The 22,296-nt window shown below is 43.9% G+C and overlaps 1 pseudogene; it reads right to left on the bottom strand.

The window, feature by feature from the left end:
* Window positions 1-4,439: 4,439 nt before the first annotated feature.
* On the bottom strand, window positions 4,440-4,540 carry LOC126125006 (U6 spliceosomal RNA; annotated as a pseudogene).
* Window positions 4,541-22,296: the final 17,756 nt, after the last annotated feature.

Here is a 22,296-nt window from a genome sequence, read left to right on the forward strand (position 1 = left end):
ATCCATGTGCTATGACCAGTGACGTCATCATCAGCATCCTGGAAACGCCCATTTCGAGCGTATCCAAGATGGCGACCATATTATTTACCACAACACATGCAAAATTACAAATAAAACCCGGTCCACAACATTCACAAAACCAAATAAGACTAGTAAAAAAATCCGGGAAACAGGAGGCTTTTGGGGGGGGGGGGGGAGAGGGAAATTAAAAATTCACTAATAAAAACAACACCGATCAGTACACAACATCTGGAAAGACCACTCAAAACTTAATTAGACCATGGGAGGAGGAACGTGGATCAATGTTTATTAAAAATAGAACAGCACCTTTGATCCTTGGACCAGGAAAGCCCTCCCCCCCCCTTCTCATCCACAGCAGCCGATATCCCAACATCCAGTTGACCTGTGCAACTCAGTTCTGTACCAGGATACCAATAACCCTTCCCCCATAATAATAACAGCTGGTATTCCAAACATAAACAAACTTAAAATACTGAAAGGAACAGGAAACAAAAATCCCACACTTAAAATGAATAAAATATACATAAAAAATGCCAGTGACGTACAAAATATTACCAAAAATTCTCCTCAACAGAGTGGTAGATACTTTAGACAAACAACTAGGAGAATATCAGGGTTGTTTTCGAAAGGGAAGATCCTGTGCAGAACAAATTTTTAACTTAAAGTCAATAATTCGCCATAGAATGTTAACCAGCATAATAATACTAGTGTCATTTATAGATTTCAAGAAAGCATTTGATTGTATAGACAGAGAAACGATAGATAAGGTCATTAGAGAATTTGGTGTCAAATCAAAACTAGCAAACATAATTCGTGAAACACTAACAGGTATAGTATCTAAAGTCAAATTTATGGGAGAAGTATCTCAGCCTTTTGAAATAAAAACTGGTGTTAGGCAAGGTGATGGTTTCTCACCTTCACTGTTTAACTGTGTTCTAGAAAAATTGTAAGGATCTGGAATTCGGAACTAAGAAATCACAAAATTGAAGCAATAACTCTGGGAAGGAAAACAAATGGAATTAAGGTAATCTACTTAGCTTTAGCAGATGATTTCGCAATACTTTCAGAAAACCTGACAGAAGCAGTTACTCAAATAAACATTCTGGAAAAATTAGCAAACAGAACTGGTCTCAAAATTTCAGCTGAAAAACAAAATTCATGACAAATATAAAAATGCTCCAAAATACATAGAAACACAAATAGGTAAAATAAAGTGAGTACATAAATTCAAATATCTTGGAGAAACTATACAACAGAATGGACTAGAAAAATCTGCAATAGATGTAAGAATTAACAAAATGGAAAGAGCATATGGTTTGACCAAAAATATTTACAACAAGAAATGTATATCTAGAAAAACAAAACTAAAACACTACACCACAGTGGTACGACTAGAATGTTTATATGGATCTGAATGCCTAACGATGAACTATAAGATGGACAAACTAGAGGTACTGGAAAGAAGGGTTATTAGCAAAATAATGGATGCAATGAAAACTGCAGATGGTTGGAAAATTGAAAGCAGAAGAAATAAAAAATTGGGAACAACATGGACAGAAGAAAGGAAGAGACTTCATGGGAAGAAAATGAGGGAATACTGGAAAAATAGGAAAACACCAAAGGAAGAAGAGGAAATGAAGTTGTTAACGTGATCCTAGTTGGTCAATAGGATTGTAAAAACAAAAAAAAAAAAAACACCCAAAACTTATTACACTTAAATATATGGGGAATCAGTGTAGGCGGCAGTTCATTCTTTTACTCCCCCCCTCTCCCCCCCTCCCCCCATCTCTCCCACCATCTCTCCCCCCATCTCTCCCCCCCTCTCTCCCCCCTTATTCTCACACTCCAACAAATACACACATATACAGACGCATTGTATTGTATGGAACTGGGGACCTAGAAACGACGTAGAGGCTCCGTCCCCACCGCAGCCCTCAGTGGTACACAACCCCACAACAGGCTACAGCAGTCCACTCACCCCACCGCCGCCCCTCACCGAACCCAGGGTTATTATGCGGTTTGGCCCCCAGTGGACGCCCCCAGGAACGTCTGAAACGAGACGAATGTAACCCCAATGTTTGCGTGGTAGAGTAATTATGGTGTACGCGTACGTGGGTGACAGTGTTTGCGCAGCGATCGCCGACACAGTGTAACTGAATCGGAATAAGCGGAACAAGCCCGCATTCGACACATGTTAAACCGCCTTAAAAACCATCCACAGACGGGCCAGCACACCGGACCTGGATACTAATCTGCCGGGAGGATTCGTGCCAGGGACCGACACGCCTTCTCGCCCAGAAAGCAGTGCATACAGAAGCATAAAACCACAAACAAACAAACAAAAATGTACACAAACTACGAGGGTAGTTTTTTAAGTAAGGGCCGTTTTTATTTTTAAAAAAAGATAAAAGTTCTTTTACAAAAGTATTTGTATTTTCTTTTACCTATTTTTCTACATAGTTGCCTTGTTTATTCAAGCACTTGTCATACCGTACAACTAAGTTTTTAATTCCCTCTTCAAAGAATTCGGCCGCCTGCTCCGACAGCCAAGAGTTCACGGCCGCTTTCACTTCGTCGTCGTCATTTAAGCGCTGCCCGCCAAGATGGTGTTTCAGGTACCGGAAAAGATGAATATCGCTAGGAGCAAGGTCGGGGCTGTATAGTGCTTGGTCCAAAACATCCCAGCCAAAAGAATCAATCACATCCCGAGTCTTTTGAGAGGTGTGAGGCCTAGCGTTATCGTGCAGGAGCAAAACACCTTTTGTCAGCATGCCGCGCCTTTTGTTTTGAATTGCTCTGCGGAGATTCTTGAGAGTTGCACAGTAGGCATCTGAGTTGATTGTCGTTCCTCGTGGCATAAAGTCCACTAGCAAAACACCGCGCCGGTCCCAGAACACAGTTGCCATAATCTTGCGCTTTGACAGCGTCTGTTTGGCTTTGACCTTGACGGGTGAAGTTGTGTTTCACCATTCTATCGATTGTCGCTTGCTTTCGGGAGTGATATGGGATACCCACGTTTCATCTCCAGTGACAATTTGACTCAACATGTCACCCCCTTCTTCCTCGTAACGAATCAAGAAGTCCAATGAAGTGGCAAATCTCTTCCCTTTGTGGTCCTCTGTGAGGAGTCTGGGTACCCACCGAGAACAGTTTCTTAAAGTTTCGGTTTTCAGACACAATTTTGTACAAAACCGATCTTGAAACTTGTGGAAATTCCAAAGAAAGAGTGGAAATTGTGAATCTTCTGTCCTCACGAATCTTTGTTTCGACTGCAGCCACCAAATCATCAGTGATCACAGAGGGCCGGCCTGAGCGTTCTTCGTCATGGACGTTTTGACGGCCATTTTTAAACTCTCTAACCCATTGACGCACTTTACCTTCACTCATTGCATTCAAGCGATAAACTTATGTTAACTGACGATGAATTTCTGCAGCTGATAGGCTTCTCGCGGTCAAAAAACGTATCACTGACCGTATCTCACACGCGGCGGGCGATTCAATAATCGTAAACATTATAAAGTAGCACAGCGATGCGTACACGTCAGCTACAGAGCTGCAAGTTGCATCAGTGTGATCGGGAAGAATGCCGGCAAGTGGCGCGGTGACTTGTTGCGGCGTCCGCGCGAACTACGGGACTATACGCGCGAACGGCCCTTATTTAAAAAACAACCCTCGTACCTTACGGAACACCACAACCCCCTTCCCCAACAATCCACACCCCAATATCCACATGAAGAAACACCACACACCACATAAAAATAGCCCTCAGGTACACTTCCACTCCAACAGTACTCAAGACGAAACTGCTGATTCGAAGTGGGCCTCTTCCTCCGCCCTATAACAGTTCTATTGCCTCACCCAGTATTCCTCAGTCGTATGTGTTCATGTCTCTGTCGAATAATTCTTAAACTCAGTACCATAGTTACCTGTCAACTGACACCAGCCCCTAGACCGCAGCCCCCTACATGAAGACAAATAATAGGAGAACCTTTTCAATATATTGCTCTATCAACACTACAGAAACCTATTTTGTACCCCTCTTTACCACAAACCCACTCTGTACGCCTCTCCACCACCCGAAAAATCGAATCTGTTGAGAGATAACCCCGGAACGGCTGCTCCCACACAGCTCGGTGCAGCCAGTGACGAGTAGCTGTGTCGGTGTGCACAGTGTAATTGCGGTTTTGGAGCGCTTCCTGTCTTGCCATCAGAGTAAGAGTTTGTAATGCATACTGTGGTGAGTGAAAGGTTGACTGGCAGTATTGTCATGATATATTGTGAATAAAGGTAAGTAGACGAGACCTGCGTAAATGTAGGGCGTAGTTAGTCACAAATGAGTGCAAATATGAAGCGAAACTTGTCTCTCATCGCCTACTTATATCCTCAGACGTCTTAACGTCAGAGAGTGACGTTGCGAAAACAGTGTGGAATGGTTCACGATTTTGCGCCTGGTATAGGGGCCATGCTAATCTTCTCTATATCCTTTGAATTTTAGTATACGTACTGCCGAAGCAAGTACACTCCAGGGACACTAACAAGCTGCATCTGTCGTTATCATATCACTTCAAACATGTCTCGACTCAGGCTTAGCTTTGTTGTGCCGTGACAAAGGGCACAAGACTTACCAAGCGCTAATCTGTCAATCAACTACTGTGAAATATGATTGTTAATAAGTGGTGACGCAAAACTTAGATTGTAGTGCAGCATACTCTCAGCATCCGTCCAGAGCAGCTGCAGTTTCACAGAGCTGCCAATGGGTGGCAGCACCAACGTTGGCATAGTGCTCACATCTGCACCTTAGTGTCATAGGCATGCCTACGAAACAAACTTCTCCAGTATGTGAAATGAATGAATCTGTTTGTGGCTGGTGTCAGACTTTGAACACTTTCTAAACTGGTGAATAATTTTGCAGAGCCATCAGTAATGCTAACACATATTTCATTACTATTGCCATGGTACTTTATAAACGATAGTGTACGATTCAGTCTTTGACCAGAGAATGTGTGGTGTTCTATGTAGGGCACTTTTTATCTGATACATCAAGTACACCACATGTAAATTCTTGAGTATCTCCAAAAGAATAGAAGAGAATCATAATTGCGAGAAGAGACATAATCGCCTCATAAACGATCAACTAGAGCATTCGTATTGTACACTTTGCAAAACCATCGATGCCTGATATGGAACTACACTGGTGTGTTTCGGAGTTGTCTGAGATACTATTTACGGTGGACATTGCGCCACTTTCAGTACAGTAGCCAGTGTTAGAGCTGTGACTGATCCATGGGTACATAGGACAGCTTTATTTGATATTAGTGTTATACTGTGATGTAGATGTATGAGTGATCACGAGAAAAAACGTATTCAGGGACTATGAGTACAGGAAGCAGGTTAGCTTGTGTGTTGGTAACCGTAATTGTTTGCCAGTGATATGCTGATCGCTTGTCACACAGTTAGGGAGATACTTTAGTGCAAAAATTAGAACGGATATTTATTAACCGCTTTCAAATCCTAAACTTGAGTGGTCACTGCTGCCATGTGGAAGAAATGGTAGTTCGTGACGTTTGTTCCCTTTCCTGACACTTTGAAGCTGGGTAGCGTTTTGTGACTTGAATATCTCCGTATCTGCTTTTGTGGCAGAGCTTATGCGTATGTAACGTGAATATTTCATGGCGACTTTGGTCAAACCCTTCTCTTCGACACGTTATGGGAAGTGGATCAGCTGGAATTGTGACTAGATTCGACTTGTGTGAAAATTACGGGATGCAAAGTGCTGCCAAAGGATTACAGTCAGAGAATTAAGTACCACTATGTCAATATTAGCATAGTGGACTGATTTCTAGACAGTGTTGTGGCATTCACTGGAGGGTGTTGTGACAAATTGATTTTGGTAACTATATATAACAGTAGATTACCGGTATCTGTGGGGAACTACAATGTGAATCACACTCCTGGAGAATAACCAGTGAAATTTTTACATGACGTATTCCAGAATCACACACTGGCTGTACTAGTTGGCAAGTTTTAGAAGCTGCAGTTATCTTGTGTAAAGTCAATGTAATATTTTCAGACGATGTGTGTCGGTGCAGATGTGTGTTTTGTAACGAGATAGAGCTGATGCAAATCAACTTGATTGTAGGAGTAGGCGATGTGACAGCTGATTGTGATACTGATATTTTGTTTCATGCTGCAAAAACAAACACAAACGAAGGTCATATGCGCCCATGTCAAAACCTTAGGATACTAATTAGAAAAAAAGAGTTAAAAACGATTACACGTCAAGACCAATCGTTGGAAGGAAATAGAGCTAAGAACAAGAACTTTCTCTTGGTGAAAGGTCCACATAATACACCATAGAGACAAGGGAGGTGCTGAACTAAAGATTAAATTTCCTTCAACGTAATGCTACGACGGATAAAAAAATAAAACGCAGTCGACAGCCCTTGCGTCCTTCGCTAAAACGGCCGATAACTCAGATGGTAAACATACGTTAGAACGCAAGTGCTTAAAAAAGGACATTCGGTCAGGAAATGGCTTACTCTCAAAGTTTGATCACAATGAGCACGAAGTGGTCGGGGAGCACTACTTAACAAATAGCGATACCTCAAAAGACGGTGCCTGATACGCAACCCAGCTAAAGTGATCTCCTCACGAAGAGAGTACCGAGAGGAGGTCGCCCAAGCCGCTGGGAGAGGCTTGATTCCCCGAAGCTTGTTCGCGTGAAGTGGAGACCAGCGGTGATGCCGCAGGGACACCACCTGCTCGCAGATGGCAACACGGAGACCGTCACAAGGAATGGAAGAACCAGCGGGCCCAGGTAGGAGGACTGCATCCTTGTCAGCAGTGTCACAGGCTCGACGTGACCAGGAACCCACATAAACATCACAGTGGCCCCATCTAGAGAGAGCAAGTAGAGGATTTCTTGGACCTGCTGCGCTAAGGGATGGACTGTGTATAGCACACACAGGCTCTGAAGGGCACAGAGAGTCTGAGGAGATGACACAATTAAAAAAGCAGGTCACCGGATGTACTGCATGGCCCGCTGCTGTAAATGCTAAGGACTGTTCCAGAAGCTGATACCGAAAATCGTCGGTGGCCATTACGAAGGCACACCCGACATCATGGTCTGTCCGAGAGACATCAGTGTACACAATGTTCTGTGCGAAAGTCAAGGAACTTACAGCGAATCCAGAGTGGATTCCTTAGAAAGCGAATGAAGTTGAAGGTGAACACGAGACGCCATTCGAAACAAAGTTGGTTACGCGATCACACCCATCGAGAAAGCGGCAGGGAGCGTGAAGTTAAGCTGCCCGAGCAATAGCCGAAAGTGAACTTCAGGAGGTAAGAGAAGTGGGATGCTCCCCATACTAGCAGTCGAAAGAGACACCGAAGAAGGAGGCATAGAAAGGGCGGACGCGCATGGTAGCAGATACGGATGTCGTTTGTCTGAGTAGCAGATCACGCCGGTATGACAGCAGTAGTTCGCCAGCTTCTGCACAGAGAAACTCAACTGGGCTAGTGTAAAAGACGCCATTGATCAAACGGATTCCATGATGGTCGATTGTATTTAGGCGGCGTAAGTTGAACGGATGTGCAGATGCATAAACAGCCGTAATCTAGTTTCGAACGGACAAAGGGATCTGCACAAATCGAGTAGGGTCGTCCGATCCTCTCCCCAGGAAGTACTGCTGAGGACACCTAGGACACTGAGGACACTGCGGGGCAGCAAGCATCCAGGTAAGACGTGTCGGAGGACCAGGTAAGTTTTCTGTCACGCATGAGCCCCAGGAATTTGGTAGTTTCAGCTGATGGAACAGCAACTGGCTCAAGATGTAAAGACGGTGGAAGAAACGCGTTGTGCCGCCAGATATTCGTACAAACGGTTTTGTTACTGGAAAAGCGAAAGCCATTGTCGATGCTCCACGATCGAAACATTGCTGAAGACGCCGCTCAAGGAGACAGGTGGGTGGATAACTGCAACAGACCGCAAAGTCGTTGACGAAAATGGAGCCAGGAATGCTGGGCGGGAGACAGGCCATGCTGCGGTCAGTGGCTGTAGTGAAGAGGGCGACGCTCAGGAGGAGCCCTGAGGCACTGCTTTTTCCTGGATAAACGTATCCGACAGGGCAGAACCTACACGGACCTTGATAACTCTGTATTTTAAAAATTCCCAAAGAAAATGGGGCAGGCGACCTCGGAGGCCCCACGTGTATAAAGTAAGAAGGTACCAGTCCTCCATAAAATGAATTTATGTGGAAATACCAGACTGGCTGTGTTATTTTCTTAATTTTTTATTTCGAGAAAGCCCACGACAGTCATGACATAGGTTGACAACTTGATGAGATGTTCAACTGCAGAACGGCGCGCTCGAAATCAACATTTTGCAGTCGTTAGTAAATTGCGAGGCTCCAGCCACCAGACCAACCAGGCATGAACCATACATTCCATCACCATGGAAACTCAACTGGTGAGAAAAATTGGGTGGTAGCTAGAAGGAGGGTGTTTGTCCTTACTGAGCTTTCGTATGGGCATGACAGTCGCTTAACGCCAGCGTCTGGGAAATTTGCCATCTTCCCAGATGCGATTGTATAAAGGAGAAAGAGATTGCCTGCAAGAGAAATGTACTCCAACATCTGAATGTGATCATCATCCGACCCTTGGGCGGAAGATCGGGATGAAGTGAGAACTTGATCTAGCTCCCTCACTGTAAAGGCGGCATTGCAGCACTCACGATTTTGAGAGGAGAAGTGTATCACCATCGCCGCCTCCACTCATTTCCGATGCAGAAAGGCAGGATGATAGTGGATACAGCTCGAAATATCCTCAAAATAGCGGCCTAAGGAGTGGGAGAAATGAGTGGGGTACACAATGACATCTGCTACGCTCAGGCCGGAAAGTGGGGAATGGACCTTGGTCCCAGAGGACCGCCGGAGGTTGGCCCACATGACGGAAGAGGAACTGTTAAATAATAAATGTCATATTCTTTGAGATAGCAAGAAAAGCTAGCTGGATTACGACACTGCGTACCCCACTGTTTTTAACGAACACCATTCGCCGTCGTAGGATGGCGAATTGCAGCGGTAAGGATAACGTTTGTAAGGTATTCTACCTCATCATCACAACTGGGAAATGTTATTTGGCCAATGTCGCCAGGGAGCATTAAAACCTCCATTAAGCCTTAGAAAGTTGCCAGTTGTGCTTACGTATAGGTTGGGTAGAAGTCAGCAAACTGATGGCACACACAAATGGTCGCTCGATTACGTGTCAGAGACAACGGACCGCTTGAAACGACGAGCAAGCTCGGCAGTGCAGAACGGGAGGTCAAAATGGGAATAGGTGTGCGTGGGTTCTGAAGGGAACTTGGGTGCTGCAGTGTTAAGGCAGATGAGGTTGAGGTGACTGTGAAGGTCAGCCTTGGAGTTGACCAATAAGCTGGAGGGAGTCTGCCCTCGTGACACCGAAAGAAAGAGGGATGTAGACGCTGCAAAGAGAATAGGTGAGGCGAGGAAGGAAAATGCGAACTGCAACAACTTGTAATCAGGTGGTCAGTGAGATGGTTTGACTGTCAACGTGATCCCGGATGAGCAAGCGTATCTCCCCTACGAGATGGAATTCCATCTTCAGAGGGAAGATCAAAGTAACGCGGAAAGAAGCGTGAGAGATCAAAAGATTCGCGAGGACGAAATTTTGTTTCCTAGGGGCAGAAAACAAATGGATTCAGGGATTCAAAGAGCAGTCGTAATTCCTCCTTGTTGGATCTAAGGCCACGGACGTTCCATTGGAGGAGAGTTATGATGGGGAAAAGGGGAGAGGGAAAAATGAAAGGTTATCACCTCAGCGATTACCGACTGCCAGCCTTCAAACATGTGGCTGACGAAGTCGGGATGAGGGCTACACTTAGCACGGATGATCAAGGCCCCTATAATGTCACTCCTTAAACACAACAACTACCTAATCAATAAATTAACAATTTATTCAAAGACAATATTTATAACAGGTAAGAGACAATCAACACGTGGCCATCTTTAAGAGAATACCAAAATATCACAGATAGCTTGCTTCTCAAGCAAGGCAACAAATTACAATTATGAAAACTGACTTACAGAGATCATCATCATCATCATCATCATTTAAGACAGATTATGCCTTTCAGCGTTCAGTCTGGAGCATAGCCCCCCTTATACAGTTCCTCCATGATCCCCTATTCAGTGCTAACATTGATGCCTCTTCTGATGTTAAACCTATTACTTCAAAATCATTCTTAACCGAATCCAGGTACCTTCTCTTCGGTCTGCCCCGACTCCTCCTACCCTCTACTGCTGTATCCATGAGTCTCTTGGGTAACCTTGCTTCTCCCATGCGTGTAACATGACCCCACCATCTAATCCTGTTCGCCCTGACTGCTACATCTATAGAGTTCATTCCCAGTTTTTCTTTGATTTCCTCATTGTGGACACCCTCCTGCCATTGTTCCCATCTACTAGTACCTGCAATCATCCTAGCTACTTTCATATCCGTAACCTCAACCTTGTTGATAAGGTAACCTGAATCCACCCAGCTTTCGCTCCCATACAACAAAGTTGGTAGAAAGATTGAACGGTGCACAGATAACTTAGTCTTGGTACTGACTTCCTTCTTGCAGAAGAGAGTAGATCGTAGCTGAGCGCTCACTACATTAGCTTTGCTACATCTCACTTCCAGTTCTTTCACTATGTTGCCATCCTGTGAGAATATGCATCCTAAGTACTTGAAACCGTCCACCTGTTCTAACTTTGTTCCTCCTATTTGGCACTCAATCCGTTTATATTTCTTTCCCACTGACATTACTTTCGTTTTGTAGATGCTAATCTTCATACCATAGTCCTTACATTTCTGATCTAGCTCTGAAATATTACTTTGCAAACCTTCAATCGAATCTGCCATCACAACTAAGTCATCCGCATATGCAAGACTGCTTATTTTGTGTTCACATATCTTAATCTCACCCAGCCAGTCTATTGTTTTCAGCATATGATCCATAAATAATATGAACAACAGTGGAGACAGGTTGCAGCCTTGTCTTACCCCTGAAACTACTCTGAACCATGAACTCAATTTACCGTCAACTCTAACTGCTGCCTGACTGTCCATGTAAAGACATTTAATTGCTTGCTAAAGTTTGCCTCGTATTCCATAATCTTGTGAGTGGAACAGGGAATTGTATCTATGCTTTATAGATCTAGAAAAGGCATATGACCGGGTTCCTAGGAGGAAGTTATTGTCTGTTCTACAACACTTCTCCATTATTTGCCGTAAGCTAAAGATCTGGTCCTGACAACCTCTAAGAGGCCTAAACCCACACTGATTTTCATCCAATTGGTCCTCAACTAATAGTCGCACTTTCCTTTCAACAATACCTGAGAAGAATTTACCCACAACGCTGATTAAAGAGATACCTCTGTAGTTGTTACAATCTTTTCTGTTTCCATGTTTAAAGATTGGTGTGATTACTGCTTTTGTCCAGTCTGATGGAACCTGTCCCGACTCCCAGGCCATTTCAATTATCCTGTGTAGCCATTTAAGACCTGACATTCCACTGTATTTGATGAGTTCCGACTTAATTTCATCCACCCCAGCCGCTTTATTGCAGTGCAATCTATTAACCATTTTCTCCACTTCCTCAAATGTGATCCTATTTCCATCATCATTCCTATCCCATAGTACCTCGAAATCTGAAACATTACTGATCGCATTTTCACCTACATTGAGCAACTCTTCAAAATATTCCCTCCATCTGCCCAAGGCATCCACAGGATTCACCAGCAGTTTTCCTGACCTGTCCAAAATACTTGTCATTTCCTTCTTACTTCCCTTTCGAAGACTGCTAATTACACTCCAGAATGGTTTTCCAGCAGCTTGACCCACAGTCTCCAACCTGTTTCCAAAGTCTTCCCACGATTTCTTCTTGGATGCTGCAATTATCTGTTTGGCTTTGTTTCTTTCTTGAACATAACTTTCTCTGTCTACCTAGGTTCTGGTATGTAGACATTTTTGATACGCCTTCTTTTTCCTTTTACAGGCTGCCTTGACTGTATCATTCCACCAAGCTTTTTGCTTCTTCCTACTTTTACACACTACTGTTCCAAGACTCTTTAGCCACTTCTAGTACTGTGTCCCTGTACCTTGTCCATTCCTTTTCCAATGACTGTAATTGGCTACATTCAACTAACTGGTACCTATTTGAGATCGCTGTTATGTACTTGTGCCTGATATCCTTATCCTGAAGTTTCTCCACTCTTATCCTCCTACATATGGACCTTACCTCCTGCACGTTCGGCCTCACAATCCCAATTTCACTGCAAATTAAATAATGATCAGTGTCATCAAAGAATCCCCTGAATACACGTGTGTCCCTCACAGCCTTCCTGAATTCCTGATCTGTTACTACACTCCTGGAAATGGAAAAAAGAACACATTGACACCGGTGTGTCAGACCCACCATACTTGCTCCGGACACTGCGAGAGGGCTGTACAAGCAATGATCACACGCACGGCACAGCGGACACACCAGGAACCGCGGTGTTGGCCGTCGAATGGCGCTAGCTGCGCAGCATTTGTGCACCGCCGCCGTCAGTGTCAGCCAGTTTGCCGTGGCATACGGAGCTCCATCGCAGTCTTTAACACTGGTAGCATGCCGCGACAGCGTGGACGTGAACCGTATGTGCAGTTGACGGACTTTGAGCGAGGGCGTATAGTGGGCATGCGGGAGGCCGGGTGGACGTACCGCCGAATTGCTCAACACGTGGGGCGTGAGGTCTCCACAGTACATCGATGTTGTCGCCAGTGGTCGGCGGAAGGTGCACGTGCCCGTCGACCTGGGACCGGACCGCAGCGACGCACGGATGCACGCCAAGACCGTAGGATCCTACGCAGTGCCGTAGGGGACCGCACCGCCACTTCCCAGCAAATTAGGGACACTGTTGCTCCTGGGGTATCGGCGAGGACCATTCGCAACCGTCTCCATGAAGCTGGGCTACGGTCCCGCACACCCTTAGGCCGTCTTCCGCTCACGCGCCAACATCGTGCAGCCCGCCTCCAGTGGTGTCGCGACAGGCGTGAATGGAGGGACGAATGGAGACGTGTCGTCTTCAGCGATGAGAGTCGCTTCTGCGTTGGTGCCAATGATGGTCGTATGCGTGTTTGGCGCCGTGCAGGTGAGTGCCACAATCAGGACTGCATACGACCGAGGCACACAGGGCCAACACCCGGCATCATGGTGTGGGGAGCGATCTCCTACACTGGCCGTACACCACTGGTGATCGTCGAGGGGACACTGAATAGTGCACGGTACATCCAAACCGTCATCGAACCCATCGTTCTACCATTCCTAGACCGGCAAGGGAACTTGCTGTTCCAACAGGACAATGCACGTCCGCATGTATCCCGTGCCACCCAACGTGCTCTAGAAGGTGTAAGTCAACTACCCTGGCCAGCAAGATCTCCGGATCTGTCCCCCATTGAGCATGTTTGGGACTGGATGAAGCGTCGTCTCACGCGGTCTGCACGTCCAGCACGAACGCTGGTCCAACTGAGGCGCCAGGTGGAAATGGCATGGCAAGCCGTTCCACAGGACTACATCCAGCATCTCTACGATCGTCTCCATGGGAGAATAGCAGCCTGCATTGCTGCGAAAGGTGGATATACACTGTACTAGTGCCGACATTGTGCATGCTCTGTTGCCTGTGTCTATGTGCCTGTGGTTCTGTCAGTGTGATCATGTGATGTATCTGACCCCAGGAATGTGTCAATAAAGTTTCCCCTTCCTGGGACAATGAATTCACGGTGTTCTTATTTCAATTTCCAGGAGTGTATATAGTCAATGACAGATCTGGTTCCCCTGCCTTCCCAAGTATACCGGTGAATGTTCTTATGTTTAAAAAAGGTGTTTGTGATTTCTAAGCCCATACTGGCACAGAAATCCAAGAGTTGTTTGCCGTTCCTGTTGGCCTCCATATCCTCTCCAAATTTACCCATAACCTTAGCATACCCTTCTGTTCGATTTCCAATCCTGGCGTTAAAACCACCTATGAGCAGAACACTGTCCTTGTCCTTTACTCTAACAACTACATCACTGAGTGCCTCAAAAAAACTATCCATCTTATCTTGATCTGTCCCTTCACAATGCGAATATACTGACACAATCCTAATTTTCTTGCTAGACATTGTCAAATCTATCCACAACAGTCGTTCGTTTACATACCTTATTGCAACTACGCTGGGTTCCATTTCTTTCCTTATGTAAAGCCCTACACCCCATTGTGCTATTCCTGCTTTGACTCCTGACAGGTAGACCTTGTATTCTCCCACTTCCTCTTCTTTCCCACCCCTTACCCGAATGTCACTAACAGCTAAAACGTCCAGCCCCATCTTACTTGCAGCCTCTGCCAGCTCTACCTTCTTCCCAGAGTAGCCCCCATTGATATTAATAGCTCCCCATATCATTACCATTTGTTTGCCAAGTCGTATCTTAGGAGTCCCTGGTTTGTCAGTTAGAGGTGGGACTCCGTCACCTCGAAAGGTCCGAGGCATTTTGCTCTGATTGTTGCCAGCATCATATTTAAAGTACCAGGGAAGCAGGTTGCTAGCCTTACCTGCCCCGAGTCCCATTGGGTTTTACCCCTAACGGCTGAAGGACTAACCGGTGGATTTGGATTAAAGAGATGAGCCACAGAAATTTCAATACTTAAAGGAACAATTAATTACAATGAGAAGGTGATTTAAAGAAATGTGGTACAGATAAGTTATTTAAAGGAGCAATAATTGGCAATATGAAAGTGATTTATGAAATGCAGACCAGTTCGTTAAGAAGCCAAATAACACAAGCAGCATCAAAGTTACAATTTAATACAACTAATTCCAAGCAAGTTAAAAAACCAATTTTCCTTAAATATAAATGAAACACGTTAAATTTTACCAAACGGGCAATGACGCGAGGCTACCCTGGGCAAAAGGTGACTTAAATTAAAATGCTGGAAGCAGCAGACCAGCCGTCCAAAACAACATATAAAGCCCGGGGCCTAACCGGGAGTCACTTCCCATTAGACGGCACGTCACAGCTTCCACCCACCCCAACTCCAGAAAACTGGAACACAAACAGACAGCAGAAGACATGGCAAACCCCAACCAAACATCAATTAATATAAATTAAGAGATCAATAAATATTTAAATAAATGAACACACATAAAATTCTACGTACAAATGATGTCCTTTATATAATACGAGCCTTTACTGCCGAGCCGATCTGATCACGTAAGTATAGAAAAGTTGTCGAATGTTTTCTAAGAGATAGTATCGACAGCAATTGAGGGGTATATACCACATAAATTAATAAGTGATGGTACTGATTCCCCATGGTACACAAAACCGGTCAGATCGTTGTTGCAGAAGCAACGAAAGAAGCATGTCAAATTCCAAAGAATGCAAAATCCCCAAGATTGGCAAAGTTTTACAGATGTTCGAAACATGGCTCGTACTTCAACACGAGATGCTTTTAATAACTTCCACGAAGAAATTCTGTCTCGAAATCTGGCAGAAAACAAACCCAAAGAGATTCTGGTCATACATAAAGCACGCCAGTGGCAAGACGCAATCAATACCTTCACTGCGCGATAACAACGGTGAAGTCACTGATAACAGTGCCACTAAAGAAGAGTTATTAAACACGGTTTTCCGAAACTCCTTGACCAAAGAAGACGAAGCAAATATTCCTGAATTCCAATCAAGAACGACTGCCAAGATGAGAAACATAGAAGTAGATATCCTCGGAGTAACGAAGCAGCTTAAATCACATAATAAAGGAAAGGCATCCGGTCCACATTATATACCAGTCAGGTTCCTCTCGGAGTATGCTGATAAAATAGCTCCAAATTTAGTAATTATATACAACCACTCGCTCACAGAAAGACTGAAAAATTGCTCAAGTCACACCAATACCCAAAAAGGGAAGTAGGTGTAATCCGCTGAATTACGGGCCTATATCACTAACGTCGATTTGCAGTAGGGTTTTGGAACATAAGCTGTATTCGAACATTATGAAGTACCTCGAAGAAAACGATTTATTGACACATAGTCAGCACGTTTTCAGACGATATCGTTCTTGTGAAACACAACTAGCTCTTTATACTCATGATGTAATAAGTGCTATTGACAGGGGATGTCAAATTGATTCCATATTTTTAGATTTGCAGAAGGCTTTCGACAGCGTTCCTCACAAGCGTCTTCTAACCAAATTGCGTGCCTACGGAGTATCGCCTCAGTTGTGCGACTGGATGTGTGATTTCCTGTCAGAAAGGTCACAGTTCGTAGTAATAGACGGAAAATCATCGAGTAAAAGAGAAGTAATATCTGGCGTTCCCCAAGGAAGTGTTATAGGCCCTCTATTGTTCCTGATCTATATTAACGACATAGGAGACGATCTTAGTAGCCGTCTTAGTTTGTTTGCAGATGATGTTGTCATTTACCGTATAGTAAAGTCATCAGATGATCAAAACGACTTGCAAAATGATTTAATAAGATATGTTTATGGTGCGAAAAGTGGCAATTGACCCTGAATAAGGAAAAGTATGTAGTTATCCACATGAGTACTAAAAGAAATCAGCTAAATTTCGAATACGCGATAAGTCTGGAACAATCACATAGATAATATTGTGGGTAGACCAAACCAAAGACTGAGATTCATTGGCGGAATACTTAGAAGGTGTAACAGGTCTACTAAAGAGACTGCTTACACCACACTTGTCCGCCCTATTCTGGAGTGCGGTGTGGGATCCGCATCAGGTGGGACTGACGGATGACATCGAAAAAGTATAAAGAAGGATAGCTCTTTTTGTATTATCGCGAAATAGTTGAGATAGTGCCACAGATATGATAAGGGAATTTGAGTGGAAATCATTAAAACAAAGGCTTTTTTCGTTGCGACGGGAACTTCTCATGAAACTGCAATCACCAGTTTTCTGCTCCGATTGCGAAAACGTTCTGTTGGCACCCACCTTCATACGGAGAAATGATCATCACGATAAAATAAGTAAAATCAGGGCTCGCAGATGAAAATTTATGTGCTCGTTTTTCCCGGGTGCCGTTTGAGAATGGAATGGTAGAGAGACAGCTTGAGGGTGGTTCATTGAATCCTCTGCCAGGCACTTTATTCTGAATAGCAGAGTAACCAAGCAGATGTAGATGTAGATGTAGGTGTACTAATAACTGAGTGAGTGCTTTCAAATAAATTCACGTATATAAAGGAACTACGTACAAATGAGTCACTTCTATTGAAAGCGCTTACTCAGTTATTAGTAAACACTCTTATCTTGTAAAGCTAGTCATGTTATCCAGCAATACACAAGGTACGTCGATTTGATGGCAATCAAAATACAGTGAAAATCTCATACAGACAATACATAAACTTATGGATACGGTCCCAAAAAAAAAGAAATAAAAACACACACACACACACACACACACACACACACACACACACACACACACACACACACACACCTTCCAGGTAATCACTTTCTTAATAGTAATCCAACCAGCGGATTTTTAAAAGGAAATAGTAGCTGCTGGTCCCCATGCAGTTACACACTGTGCCGGCTGGTCGTACTTCAACAAGACGTACATGAGGACAACCAAGCAACAAGTACACTCGCTGCAACGCAAATCGTTCAACGAAACGAAGGCACCAAAGTCACTTACACCTTCGATGGAGAGCGTTGTTCGAGATGGTCTACAGGGATAGGTCTCTCCGTGAAAACAGGCACCAAAGCAATGCGACGAACAGGGCCCGGAGTCGATACCAGGCAGGTCCACCACAAACTCGGGACGCCTTACGAGGTAGACCCGCCGTCTCGCTGCTGGCCGAGCACGCATGTCTCCCTCTTTCGTCCGCGCAAGCACGTCCTTGCGCCTCGCCGCCAGTCCAATACCAACTGCCACGAGCGTGAGAAACACCCGCGAGATCACAACAGAGGCGAAGATCCGAGTACAGCCAGGTAATCGATAATGTGGCGCCAAAGAGCTGGTGTGCGACAAAAGGCGCACCACGTCTCAGAAGACTCACTGCTGCGGGGTGCAGAGGCTGGTGGATCCTGTTTCATGAGATTTACAGAGTCATCGGCATTCTCTCTGGGTCGGCCTGCGGATTCCAGGGCAGAAAAACTTTTGGTGGTGCGCACCGGTGGAACAGAGGCCGGCCGGGCGACACTACCTCGCGCCGACGCCTTTGAAGACGGTCTTAGAGTCGGTGAAGGGAAGACCGTTGTCTGATTTTTTTAGAGCCTTTGCGATGCGTAGATGAATCGGTTTTGTGGCTGGAAGGAGGTCAGAAGTCTCTGCGGGAGTGTTCCTTTTGTTCTTTGTGCCGTGCTGGTTACGAGGCGTGCGTTTTCACTGCCGTGGGCGAAGTTACGGTGACTTGGTGCACAGCTGGAAGAGGAGGAGACTGGGACGTTACCGCGACACTGGGCGACTTGGTAACCGCACTACTGAATTTGAGGTCGCAAGGCTGCATGGGATATCCTTGGTGCAACGAGGTGTAGCAATAAGAGTACTGTAAGTGCCAGATGCTGAAACACAGGCCTTCCGAGTAGCCAACATCTTGCATGTCATAGGGTAAACTCCACCCATATCTCCTGGGTTGCCCGCTCATCGAGATATATGTAAAATTCTCGGGATGAGGCGACACGGTCTCTGTTACCATTGATGCAGTAGGGAGAAGGAGGCGAGCAACTGCTTTCGTCTGTATCCCTACCACAAGTAACACATTTGGCTGTGTTTTTACAGGAAATTCGAGCGTGTTTGTAACGTTGACATTGGTAGCAAAGCATCGGGTTTGGAATGTACTGTCTAATTGTAATGACCTTATAGCCTACTTCGATCTTCAATGGAAGCAATACTCGACCAAAAGTGAGATATGGGGATGCACATTGGAACTAAGGTGGCATCAATCTTTTTCTTTACTCGATGCACTGCAGTGAAGTCCTGATCAGAGACGTAAGTTAGATTTCTCCCTCGGTCAGATCATCAAGCAGCGAGGTGTATATAGCACCATACGAAGAATTCAGTGTTCGATGGGCCTCAACATAAACAGGATAGACATGGAGGAGAGAATCTATGAACAGTTGTTGAGCTTGAAAATCACTATTGGTTTCCAAAAGCAAAGTACCACTATGCAGACGAAACCAGGATTTCACAGGGCCAGCAATGCCATCAAAACTTTTCTGAATAAGAAATGGATTAACTACAGGGAAGGACTGCGTCAATGCTTTAGAAAATGCGGAATGATTCATAGACGATCTGGAGGGTAGACCAGCTGCACAGTACAAGCGATTTTCTGCATGCATTCCTCTAAAAACGCTTATGGGCTACTTTTAGGACATGAGGCAGATTATTATAAATGCTAAACAGGAACACATTCTGGTACGGGGTGCAACGGATAATTACTCATACACTAAAGGAGCTCAAGAGGAGGATATGATCACAATTTGCAAGATAATATGGAATATACCTCACATCAGTGTATCAGACGAGGAGCGTTTGAAGCTTTTAAAAGACCTGAATTCCGGTACATTTCTTTCACTAAGATTTCACTCTTGGGAGGTTTTCGAGTATTCAGTGTTACCGACTGCAAGCAGAGAAACATGGGGTATTAAAACCTGTTCACATCTGCAGACGCCTTGATTTTCAGACTGACAGAAGAGGGAATATATCAAATGATTCCACTGCATTCGACAACTGCGGTTTAACTAACGCCAGAGTCTACCTGAATTCAGAACTCTACCCATATGACAATTTACACCTGCAGTGGGATGAAATTTATACAGTTTAGCATATCACATGTATGTTAGCTCTTTGAACTTCTGTGGGCTCAGTAGACATCCCCTTCTTTTCATAATAAGAAACCTATCACCGATCATCGTAATAGACCGCTCGAAACAGAACGACCGAGCGAGGTGGCGCAGTGGTTAGCACACTGGACTCGCATTCGGGAGGACGACGGTTCAATCCCGTCTCCAGCCATCCTGATTTAGGTTTTCCGTGATTTCCCTAAATCGTTTCAGGCAAATGCCGGGATGGTTCCTTTGAAAGGGCACGGCCGATTTCCTTCCCAATCCTTCCCTAATCCGAGCTTGCGCTCCGTCTCTAATGACCTCGTTGTCGACGGGACGTTAAACACTAATCACCACCACCACCACCGAAACAGAACGAGATAATTACATCTCGACCAGATGTATGTACTGAATTTAAATCTTCAGCAGATTTCCCAGAACACACTGCAGGGTATGCTCTAGTTCTACATGACCGTGTGATCAACTACTGCCCGCTCACAGGCTGTATAAATGAACAGGTGCTGCGCCTTAGCTAGAGCATTCCAAAATGGCATCTGAAGGCGTGAACATCATTGCAGACGCTCAGGGTTTCTATGACGGTGAGCGTAGACAGTTCATATTTAAAGATGTTGCATTCGTAGCGTACGGAGAAGATGCCGGAATAATAGAGACATTCTCAGCAAACGAAGCGTCACCGAGGTCTTTCAAGAATGTGAAGTGCGCTAAGACACAGAACAGTGCAAAGTAGTTAACACGTTTCTACCGTTGGAATTCATTGGGATGATCCTGGCATAACCTATACAGATATGGTGACGTCGCTTCGGTTACTCAGCCACACAGATACCATCATCTTCTTGAAGGGGTAGGATACGTTCCTCAAGTTTGTTGCTATTCAGGACATGGAATTCTATGGGTGTCCTGCTCTCCAACGACTCAAGGAGTACAAGACGATGTGTTTGCTTATGAAAATGTAAAATTACTTTTAAGTTGGATGAGAAATAATTGATTTTTTACTTTACAGCCTCTTTGTTCTTTTTTCAACACTGTTCCCGCTTTGACATTGTACATTTTTAACCAGATACTACGTCTGCGAGTTTCTTCAAGCAGCAGAGATATAATTTTAGACATGTCTGCTGTATGCCTTTGGAACCGGACACGTTTACGTGCCTCCTGCTCCCATAACCCAATTCGTGCTGCGTGATAGGCATAATTCCAAGCAGACATTCTATATATTTCGTTATCTTCCACCTTAAACTTCACCTCTTTAATAACACTCATATTCAGCAAAACTTATGTCATTTGTGGCCAGACAGCCGTTTATATATATATATATATATATATATATATATATATATATATATATATATATATATATATATATATATATATATATATATATATATAACACAATAGGCAACAGGGTTTTTTGTAAATAATGACAATAAAGATGTATGGTGACGCATTTTTTTCGTTTATTCAATTGACACAAATACAACATAGTTGTTGAGGTACAATATATTTCCTGAGGTACAAAGTAGTTTTTGAAGTACAATATAGTATTCGTGAGGTACAACTTGACTCTTTTATTCCGGTGCAGATTTCCATGCTACAACAGTAACACTGGTTGAGAATATTTTTTTACAATTTTTTTCCAGTAACATTGGAACCTTTTTTTTTTAATCTACGCTAAAAACTAGTTATAGTAAAAAAGTACCTCCACACTAAATTCCACAGTCCCGGTAGCATAGCTTTTCCAGTAATTCTGATCGACTGTGCGCACTTAGAATCTAAATTCAACAGCCCCAATTGCAAAGATTTTTACAGTAACAATTCTGATGACTCTGAGCGATATACATACATACATATATATATATATATATATATATGTTACAGTCAAAACTGGTTTTTAATTACAACTCATCTTACTAGTTTATACTGAGCCACTTCGTCAAAACGCGTTTTGCCTAGTTAAAACTAGTTTTAAATGACTTTCGCTTTTGACCAGTAGTAAATTCTAGTTGTAACTAAGGCCATAAGTATGAACTAGTTTCAACTAGTAAGAACGCGTTCTAACTAAACTACGCAGAACTAGTTTTCAGTAAATTTATTTAGGGGCAAATATTAAAATTAAGAGCAACTACGAGTTGACAGAAATTAAAAAACAGCATTTTTGTATTGTGCAATGCTATATTTATTGAGAATATTCATCATACATCTAAGTCATTAATATTAACTACAGCAATAAAAATATTTCTTCAGTGTATGGTTATTTTTGAAGGTACATTACAGAGCCATATTAACAGTTTAGGTACGAAAATGGAAAGAAAATAATCATACAGTGAAAGTATATTAATTATAAATTTTAGAAAAGTCGCTACAATCTTAATAAAAGAGAAACGTACCAAAACATTT

The sequence above is a fragment of the Schistocerca cancellata genome, unplaced genomic scaffold (assembly GCF_023864275.1).
Source record: "Schistocerca cancellata isolate TAMUIC-IGC-003103 unplaced genomic scaffold, iqSchCanc2.1 HiC_scaffold_430, whole genome shotgun sequence".
Taxonomy (NCBI): domain Eukaryota; kingdom Metazoa; phylum Arthropoda; class Insecta; order Orthoptera; family Acrididae; genus Schistocerca; species Schistocerca cancellata.